Source organism: Hippopotamus amphibius, chromosome 4 (assembly GCF_030028045.1).
Source record: "Hippopotamus amphibius kiboko isolate mHipAmp2 chromosome 4, mHipAmp2.hap2, whole genome shotgun sequence".
Taxonomy (NCBI): domain Eukaryota; kingdom Metazoa; phylum Chordata; class Mammalia; order Artiodactyla; family Hippopotamidae; genus Hippopotamus; species Hippopotamus amphibius.
The window spans coordinates 27555903-27566355 of record NC_080189.1 but is presented as its reverse complement, the minus strand read 5'-3'; the positions used below and the strand labels follow the sequence as shown (position 1 = coordinate 27566355).

Sequence of the window (10453 nt, the reverse complement as noted above, 5' to 3'; positions counted from 1 at the left end):
TCTGTTCTTTAGAAATGAGTCCCCAGGTCCAGCCCACACTCAAATATTGAGGAGGAAATTGTGGCTCATTGGAAGTCATCCTAAAGCCTGCCTGCCACACAGATGGTTGGTTATAAAAGCATAACAAATATATTCTCACTGACTTATTTGCATATACCATTGGTCCTTGGTATCCGTGGGTTCCACATCCTCAGATTCAACCAAACACAGACCAGTAATATCTAGGACAAAAACTCCAGAAAATTCCAAAAAGCAAAACTTGAATTTGCCACATGCTCAACAATTATTTACAAAGCATTTACACTGTATTTATAACTATTTACATAGCATTTACATTGTATTAGGTATTATAAGTAATCTAGAGATGATAAAAGTATACAGGAGGCTGTGTGTGGCTTATACAGAGATACTGTGCCATTTTCTACAAGGGACTTGGGCATCTTCAGATTTTGGTATCTCTAGGGATCCTAGAACCAGTCCACTGGGGATACTGAGGAATGATTGTAACTTATTTCAAGTCTTTTTTGTAAAACATGGAACTAATATATGTAAGGTCAACAGAAAAGCTCTCTTGCTGATAAAAAAGATTTAAAGGGATTTCTCACAGCACAGAAATTACTGTTAGTTATGACCAGAATTCCAAAGATAAAATGCCATTCTGTGCTTTACCCAGTTATTTATGCTTTGATTACTTTACCCATAAGAAGAGCCAAGTAGTATTTTTTAATGCATCCTCCAACAAAATTCTAGATGCCAAGTATAATATAATTACTTTAAATATTTAGAATCCTCATAGGAAAATAAATGTACTTCCAGCATTAAAAATATAATGAGCTTAGCCACAGATTTTTAAATCACAAAGTTAAAATAATCATAGGGTTTCAGAGCACATATAAGGTCTGACATACTTGCTGGGAAATTAAACTAACTTTAGGAAATTAAACTATCGTATATTTTCATATAGAAAAGTAGTTTATAGATGTTATTTTAAAGCAATGACCATTTCATTCCACTGAAACAGTAAATATCAAATAACTCAGACATTCTAGGAATAAAGGTATAGACAAATTATTTTCTAAAAGTGTCTATAAGACTTGTGTCCAGAACCTAAAAGGTCCACAAGGAAATAAACTAAGGATCATAAATCTGTGACAGTTTTCATTCACAATCCACTAAACTTTTCACTGTAGCACACAAAAAAATTTCAATAAATATGTGGCAGCCTACAGTGTGCAAATTATGCTGTGCAGAAAACTGGTCAGTAATAAAAAAAAAAAAAAAAGACAAGAGTACTCTGCTAACTAGAAACTCAAAACCTAGTCAAAAAGATAAGGCATAATCATTAAATGGTAACTAAACACAATGCCAGTGTCCACTTGTGTCATCCTACCCCTCAAGATCTATGTAAGATTAGCTTGAACACCCAACTCCTCATTCAATGGGAAGATGTTTTGTCTTCCTCTGAATTTCTGAAAATTCCCCGCCATTTCTCCCAGCTCTCTGACTCTGATTTCTTCCATCTTAATCCTCCATCTTCTGTCCAACGTCTGGTGGCTAGCAGAATCCTCACTGCTCCTCTTTAATCTCGACACAGACCTCTACCGATTTAATTTGATTCCCATGAAAACCACTCACATCAGGCTTTTGTGTGGGTAGCAGCCATCACTGAGTATTTGGGAAGAAAAAAGGAGTTTACATCACAACCACACAAATGCCTAAAAATTCAGTCTTCGACACTTGTTAGGCCATGTCCACCAGTGGCCAGCCTCTCCCCAAGATGTGTGGTTCTCTGTTCCTCTCTTGAGTCTCTCTCCAACACCTCCAATCTTGTTTCAATTTTGTTTCCTCTTTGTGCCTCAGTGACACTTATTCTCATAGGCTTATGTTCTCTCTCCAAGTAGATATCAAAGTACTTCCTTAACAAGAAACAATTTTCTCTCTAGGAGAAATTCTGGTGCAAATTGCTCAGAAAATAACTTTTTTGCCCTTTTGCACCATTTAATGTACTGAGAATACACAAGGGTCAATCCTTTCTGTCCGATTGCTTGTGGTCATTTTCTCATTTAAGATTCACTTTCCTCAGCTCTTTGTCTAAATTGGTAATTGATTCTTAGGGATCACTTACAGCGCTACTTAAAAATGCAGATCCCCGATCCTCGCCCTGATATTCTGAATCTGGAGCTATGAAGTAGATCTCAGGGACTGTGACCACCACCTGAAGGGATTCCAACATCAGTGATCCAAAGGACACAATTTAAAAAAGCATTGATCTTTACTCAGTAATAAAAACATTAAATAGCATTGATTTAGTCCTCACATCCAAGGAGCGCCAAGAACACTGTATCCTCAGATTGAAAATAATTCCTAGTGATTTCTTCAAAAAGTTTTACAATCTTTAAAATTCTAAGATTGGTGGAAATATTGGGAATTTTTACTGGAGGTTGGAGTGAAAAGGATAAACTTGTGTATAGATATATATACAAAAATGAAAGGCCCATATAGGCAGATATTTTTATCTGTATTTCACTACTGAATTGTTAGCACCTGGACCAGTCCCTGGACTATGGTAGGTCTTAATCCTTATAAGAATATTAAATACTACAGCAATGAATTATGGACACAAAAAGGAAAGTTCTGAGGTTACTTCATTTTAATTCTTGAGATATTCAAGAGTCAAAGAAAATAAAAGCTAAAATATAGAATGTGGAAAACCAAGTAGCAAGGTGTTTAAAATTATGCTATCCTCCTACTATGTTAGAGAAGGGAAACATTAAAGGCTAAATTCAAATTAAAGGAAAGCTGCCACTGACTCTTCTATAGGATATCATCACATTCACATGAAAATAATCTCCGTATTTCTAGCAGAAACAAATTACTAAAACGTAGCTGAGATAATTGAATTTCAAGCTAAAGCAGACTCTTCTGGGAAAACTGAGTTTTAAGTTAGTTTATATTCCTAACGTATTCTTTGTCAAAATCTGATGTCACCCTAAAAGGGCAACTTTCCAGGGGCCAAAAATCATTGCATTCTCTCTTCACCTCATGAAATTTTTAAAGTGTGTGTTAGAGCAGAGGCCTTATGAAAAATGTCTTTCTCTTAAGAAAGTAAAACCTATGGAGATAGCGATTTCATTTTTTGGCAAAAATATCTGATTCCAACATCAGAAATTAGTTTAGGAAACAAACAATTGGCAATCTGAAATATTTCTCCACTAGTAACAACACTGTAGACATTTGGTAGAGTAAATGCAACCATTTAGACACATCAGCTAACCACAAAAACAGGACTCTCTATTATACAAATACCCTGGTAGAAACACATCATGTATGTAGCCGACTTCTACGTTGTGACTGTACTGTGTGTATTGTAAATGAATGTATTTTGCTCCGGTTCTTACTCCTTTGACCTTTTAGAGTCTTAATGAGACTCCCAAAGCAACAATCAAGCACAGTGTTCCATTTTGGAAGCATTCAGAAAGCAATGCACTTTGGCTAAATTTAGTCATAGCTTTCAGAATTTAAAAACACATCTGGCCATCTTTCTAGGAGACACATGGTCACTCATTTTCTATTTAAATAAGTTGGTCAAATAATTGTTTCTTCTTAGCTTACTCATGTGAAAAAGAAAAGTCAGGGTGGGAGGGAAGCGGGGGGACAATAACAAAACTGACCCATGTAAGGCTTTTAATGACTGCAGCTCAGGCGTACTCATTTTGTAGGACACCAAACAATGGAAACTGTTGTGCTTATTTGAAACAATTCTGGCTCAGAGAACACAAATTGCGATTAAAATTGAGGCAACAAAATTAGAAGCTGAAAACATTGAGAATTGCTCATGTTGGAGAAATATTTTCTGCTTTATCAAGAATTATATTTGGCACAAACTTCAGAAAATAATTAAAAGTTGGGGGGGGGGAAGGAAACTCAAACTTCAAAGTAGTATTTCATCTTCTAAATGATAACATGGGAAATATCATATATCATTATGCATTCAAAAGTTTATTCATTTAAGCTATAGCCCTGATTTTAAGATGTATTTTGTTTATGGTTCTTAGTCAGAATTTTTTTTCTGGGTCACATAATCGCAAAGAGTATACCAAGCCCTGGAAATTCAGCTCCACACAATTAAATTACATTCTGGATATGAAAAATTGCCAGATTAGAGAGACCAGATGCATATTGGAAGTTTGAGTGTAACGCAAGTGCAATCTAGCCTTCTGTACTGGAAATCTCGATTTAAAAAGCAGCTATTTTTTTTTTTAACTTTATTTTATTGTGGCAAGAACACGTAACATGAGATCTAGCCTCTTAATAAATTTATAAGTGTATAATACAGTATTTTTAACTATAGGTGCAACATTGTAGAGCAGATCTCTAGAACTTATTCATCTTGCATAACTGAAACGTTATGCCCGTTGATTAGTAACTCCCTATTTCCTCTTCCCTCCAGCCCCTGGCAACCATCATTCCACTCTTTGGTTCTATGAATTTGACTTACTTTATATGTCGATTATATAATGCAGTATTTGTCTTTCTGTGATTGGCTTATTTCACTTACCATAATGTCCTCAAGATTCATCCATGTGGTAGCATGTTGCAGGATTCCTTCTTTTTTAAGGCCAAATAGTACTCCATTGTATGTCTATACCACATTTTCTTAAATAAATAAAAACAATTCTCACAGAATTTACAAAATTGTAAATGAAGAGAAAAACCAGCTTGGCTTCTAAGACAATAAAGTTGTCTGAGGGCCTCAGTGCTGAGATACATTTTCCAGCAGCACAGAATCCAGTGCATAAGGAGGGCAGTAAAAGGAAAGGAATTAGGAAAGTCATCCCTTACTTCTGCCCTGCTGCCCACCTGCCCACAAGCATCGAACCTAGACTGTGGGGTGGTGTCTATGGCTGGTCAGGTCCACTGGGGGAAGAAGCTCAGGGAAGAGGACAGAGGAGTGTGAGGAGGAAGGACACATGAGAGGAACACGAGCTCGCCCAGACCAGCTTCTTTTACCACACAGATTGGTTAGGGTGAAATTAAAACCCTTTACCAATCCCCTCTGCCACTTCCCCCAACAAACATGAAATATTTTTCCACTCAGCTGTATAAATCTCTACTGAATCATAGGTACATTTAAAATTATGTCTGTATTCTTAGAAATCAAAAATAATTCAACATAACTGTGCATTATGTACAATAAGTGGAGGAGTTGAAATCAAACCAGGGTCAGGGGTATCTTCTAAAACCATCTTCCTTCCACAGCAGAGTTCCTAATAAATAACAGGAGTGGAGTGCTGTGTGAGGAAAGCCCACAAACAAAGTCTAAATAATACAAGCAGAAACTCCACCAACCTCTGACAGATATTTAAGGGCTTCCTGAATTAGATAGTGGATGATGATAAAGCTCCACTAGGGCAAATTCTGGAAATAGATATCTCTTTTAGTGCATAACAGGTGTTGGGATCAAAATGTAGATGCAGGAATGTTTGTACATCGGGGCTGAAATGGAATTCTAAATGGTGTCTTCTGGCACAGCAGTTTTATTTCAAGAGATGTTCTAATTTCAAAGCCATCATTCCAGAAGTCAGCAAATGACGAGCATGAAGACAAAGAAACTGCACCAAAGAGTATCAACAGAATCTTTCTCCATCCTCCCAAACCGCAACTCTTGAGTGTAGCTGTCAAGAAAATGTTTGCTTTGTAAAACACTTAGAGATAATTGTGAGAATTCAGCTCAAAACTTGGATGAGGTAAGTATCATTGTTCAGCATATGAAAGTTTGCACAAGCAAAACTAATGTATTCATAAGAACACGATGTGTTCCTAAGAACAGGATGTGTTTGTGGAGGCTGTCTAAATTGAAAACATGGGGGGCAGATGTGGCCTGCCATCACTTCAAAATAGACACAGCAGATCTCAGAGGTGGAGAGCAAGGGCTATGTGGGCAGGCCGACCCCGCGCTATATCTTTCACCCATAGCGTCCTGGTTGTAAGACCGTGTGTAGCTAATTATACTACCATTTCTGAATCTTCCTTTTACTATCTTTAAAATGAAAATAAGAGAATTACCTCGTTGCATTCTTCTTGAATTAAGCTGGACAATGCATTGTGCATTATTTAGCATAGTGCCTGGCATATGGTAAGAACTCAATTAGTCTAGATTTGAGTCATTTTTCAGTTGTTGCATTTTCAACCAGATAAATTAGGAAAATACAGCAATGATCACTTTGGATCAGATCACCTACCCCTATATTCTGTCTCTGCATGTAGAATCAAAGGTATTTTAGTCACCTTCAAAGCCTTAATACTCTGATATGGAGCACTGTAGAATTGATCGAAGCCCTTATTTCTATAATAGTCATTAAATGGATCTTGCTTGTCTTTCAGAGTCACAGTCTCTGTAATTTTTTCTTCTATAAGTAAGCATTTTCATTAAAATACATATCAGTGCTCACTTCAGCAGCACATGTACAAAAATTGGAACAATACAGAGGAGATTAGCATGACACCTGCTCAGTGATGTCATACAAATTCAGTAAACATTCCATATTTTTATGAAAAGAGTTCTGGATGTGGATGGCAGTGATGGTTGCACAACAATATGAATGTGTTTAATACCACTTCACTGTTCACTTTGAATTGGTTAGCATTGTAAATTTCATGTTATATGTATTTTACTATGATACCAAAATTAGAAGAAAATGTATTAATACCTCTTCATTAAGAGGACACCGAGCTCTTAAAATATTGGTCCTTTGTCAATAATTTTATGTATTTGAATGGTCATAGAATAGCTAAATTGCTAGTCCACTGTTACTCAGTAAAGCAGAGGCAAACAGCATTAAAATTCTGAATATTGCAATCTGAAAAGACTGACTAGAGCAAGCTGGGTTTTGTTTATTTATTTATGCTTACTATATAACAACTCAGAAGAATAATCATTTGTTGAATCCCCTGTTATCACTGAATATTCCACTACTGTATTTTTATAATTCTAGAGAGACGCATGGGACAGAAGATGGTAATCAAAGTATAATTGTGTTTCATGTTGATGCCAAACAGCTATTTAAAACATTTTAAATGTTCTTGTATTATTTACTTTTCTACACAGAATTGACTAGAAGCTTTTCTAAAAACTAAAATGACTGATTTAAACAACTTGTGTATGAAGATGAAATGAAAACAAATTTACACCAAGTGAGTATTCACAAGCTCTACTGCAGTTTTCATTCTTCTGTGATCTAACATTTTGTCAAGCAACAAATATGGTGATGGATACTTTTTTTAAAAAAAAAGTAGAATTGGTTTCCTTTTTTTTTTTCTTGTAATCTGAAAACAACTTCTTGTTTTCAAAATCAAGTCAACCTCTTCCTGCATCTATCCCCTTAAATTCTACCTTCCTGTTACAATGGATGAATTTTCCTTGTTTCTACCCACTGCTCCCTTTATAGCTAAAACTAGTTGAAATAGCTATTTCAATTTCCTCACTTCTTACTGTCTACTTAACACACTTCAGTCCATTTGTCAACACCTCCATCTTGCCCTGACCAGTGGTCACCTCTCCAGCTTCATCTTTCTCAACCTGTGAGCAGCATTGGATATGTTTTTGTTTTTGACACCTACTATTCTAATTTTTCTGCTTCTTCAGCAGCTTCTCCTTTCAGGCTTCTTTGCTTGCTCCTTTTCTTCTTCCTGCCTTTAAATACTAGAGTGCCACAAGACTCAGCCCAGGGATCCATCTCCTCTTCTATCAAAACTCTTCCATATGGCCTCCTCCAAACCCCACATGCACATACCATCTCTCTGCTAATGACTACCAAATGTATATATCCAGCCCTGACCTCCCCATGAATCCCATGCTCATATATGCAATAGCTTACTCATCATCTCCATTGCATATCTATTAAGCATCTGCCCCAAGCAGCAGCCTTTAATCACCCCTCCAAAGCCTGCTCCTTCCAGTCTCCTTTAACTGACTCAGTTGCTAAGTCTGAAAACCCAAAAGTCATTTTGGAATTCCCTCTCCGTCTCCCCTGCAATAGATCTATCAGCAAGTCTTGTCAACTTATATATATCAAAACATTTCCTAAATCCAGTCACGTTTGCTGTCTCCCCTGCTGCCATCCTTGTGTGTTATCACTAACTCTCACCTCAACAAATGCAATAGGCTCCCTGCTAGTGGGCTTGCTTCTGTGCCTGCCCTCCCACACCTCATTCTCCATGGAGCAGGCGGACAGAGCTTGTAAAAACTAAATCAGGTCATATTACTCCTCTGCTCAAAAGGTTCAGACATCACACTTAGAATAAAACCCAACTGCTTACCGCCTCCCGATCAGGCCCAGGCCACCTTTCAGATCTTACCTCCTACTATCCTCTTCTCCCGTTTCTACTGCTCTAAGCCAAATTGCCCTTATTATTCCCCAAACGTACCAATGCGTTTCCCACCATAGGGCTATTTACTGACACTTAGTTGTTTTTGATAAATATCTACCAAACAAATAATTGTCAGATGGGCTGTTCCCCTTCTCCACTCTCACCATAATTTTCTGTCAACCTGTGCAACTTCCTGTACCTACTTTTGTACCCACTCGGTATTACGTCCAGAGAAAAACAATACTATCAGTCTTATTTTAGGGTTACTCACTGTGAATTAAAGTTTTTTTTTTTCCCAGTGAGAGACCTAATGGAAGGAATGGCTGTGTTCATTTAAGGCAGCCTGGGAGCATGTCTTAAAAAAGAAGTTATGCGAGATGATTAAGTTCCATATCTAAGCGGTAAAACATTGTGACTATACTTAGCAACACTGTATTGTACACTTAAACATTTATTAAGAGGGCAGGTTTCATTTTAGGTGTTCTTATCACTATAAAAAAGTTCCTACTATCAGATTTGTTAGACTACAGTGTATCTAAAACTCAAGTTTCAGGGTAGGGGTGGTGCTGCTGCTTCTGTAACGGAGCAGATTACAGTCAGGGGCCAATAATTTGCATTTATGCTAACATCATATCTATCTTTTCACTGTATTCATTCTGATTAGCTCTCACTACTGTTTTCCACCTCTCTCCTCCATATATCTTCCTTAAGTTGAGTAAGGCTAAAATCTAGAAATGAGTCTCGGCTTTCTAGCATTCTTTTTCAGTCCAGTGGCCTTCTTTAATCAATTCACTGTCTTCCAAAGCTCCAACTACATCACATCTTCACCCCACAAATAACTGAATTCTCACTTGATTTAAGGCATTATGTTGTTTCTGCTATAAAATTTATAGCCAGAGATTGACCTGTGCCTCTATTACGATAATTCCTTTAAGTTCCTTGAAAGCAAACTGCTATATAAATCTAAATATTTTACAATCTTTAACTCATGCTAAACTTCCCCATCTCAACTTCCTCCCCTACTCTCTATTTTCCTGTTTTAAAAATTCCTACTACATATTCATGGCATTGTGTAAGATCTCAGTAAATAATATTGCCTGGCAGCTCCTTTTATGTCCTTTTGCCTACATCCTTCAAGTTTGCATCTGCCAAAGTACTTTCTACTTCAAATTCAAAAGCCACCCCAAATTCTGATTAATGTAGGAAGACCAAGGGGCAGAGCCAAGTGTTGGAAGGCTACAGGGGAAAAAAAACAAACAAACCCAAAGCACTCTGTTGTGAGCATCATGTGTGAAGTACTGAGGGAAACTGCACAATGAGTAAGACCAGGCTTTGTCCTCAGGACCTTATGATCTCACGGGCAGGCAGATTCGCTCTGAGTATAGCACTGTAACCTAAGGAGAATTGTGAAATTTCAAAATCTCGTGCAGTTGAGAGATCTACAAGCGCTTCCCGAAGGTGGCATGGCCTTAGGCGGTTCAAAGTGAGCAGGATTCCCACAGGCACAAGGAATTGATCATTTGAGACAGAGAGGCTAGTACTGGTGAAGCGCTGCGTGAGAGGAAGAATCCTGAATGATGATCCCCCCATCCTACAGCAGCAAATGTCAGGAGCGACTGGGCTTCCTGAAATCTCATTCCATGTGCAGACCAGATGATCTGCCAGACCACGTTTCATGTTTGTTCGAAGGTAATAATGACAGCTGAGAAACACAGACTCACTCTTGTGAGTCAATATACGAGGGGCGTTGGCCATATCAAGACAAGGTATCTGTTCCTCAAAGCGAATAACAGAGAAAAATCGTATAAACACGGGTGAAAGGCATTCTTCAGGGATAACATGGGGCCATGGCAAGGGCAGTTCTATCTGTGGCTGGAGAATGACAACAGAAGACAGACTGTTTCACAGAGTTTTCACCGCAATAACAGAGATATGTCTTATTTGAGCAGGAGGAGAAACCCAACCCCTAGACAGCAAGACACAGCTACAAAGACACACAGAGAAGGATGTAGGCAGGTGGTTCTTATGTTTCTCTTCATAAAGCCTTTCAGCCTCATGCGCACAGAACACACTCTGTGAGATC

General features: G+C 37.7%; 1 non-coding gene across 1 annotated transcript; it reads left to right on the top strand.

The window, feature by feature from the left end:
- Nucleotides 1–6444: 6444 nt before the first annotated feature.
- LOC130852726 (U6 spliceosomal RNA) lies at nucleotides 6445–6551 on the top strand. The gene has a single exon (XR_009053453.1). It is a non-coding gene; the product is annotated as a U6 spliceosomal RNA (small nuclear RNA).
- The last annotated feature ends 3902 nt before the right edge of the window (nucleotides 6552–10453 follow it).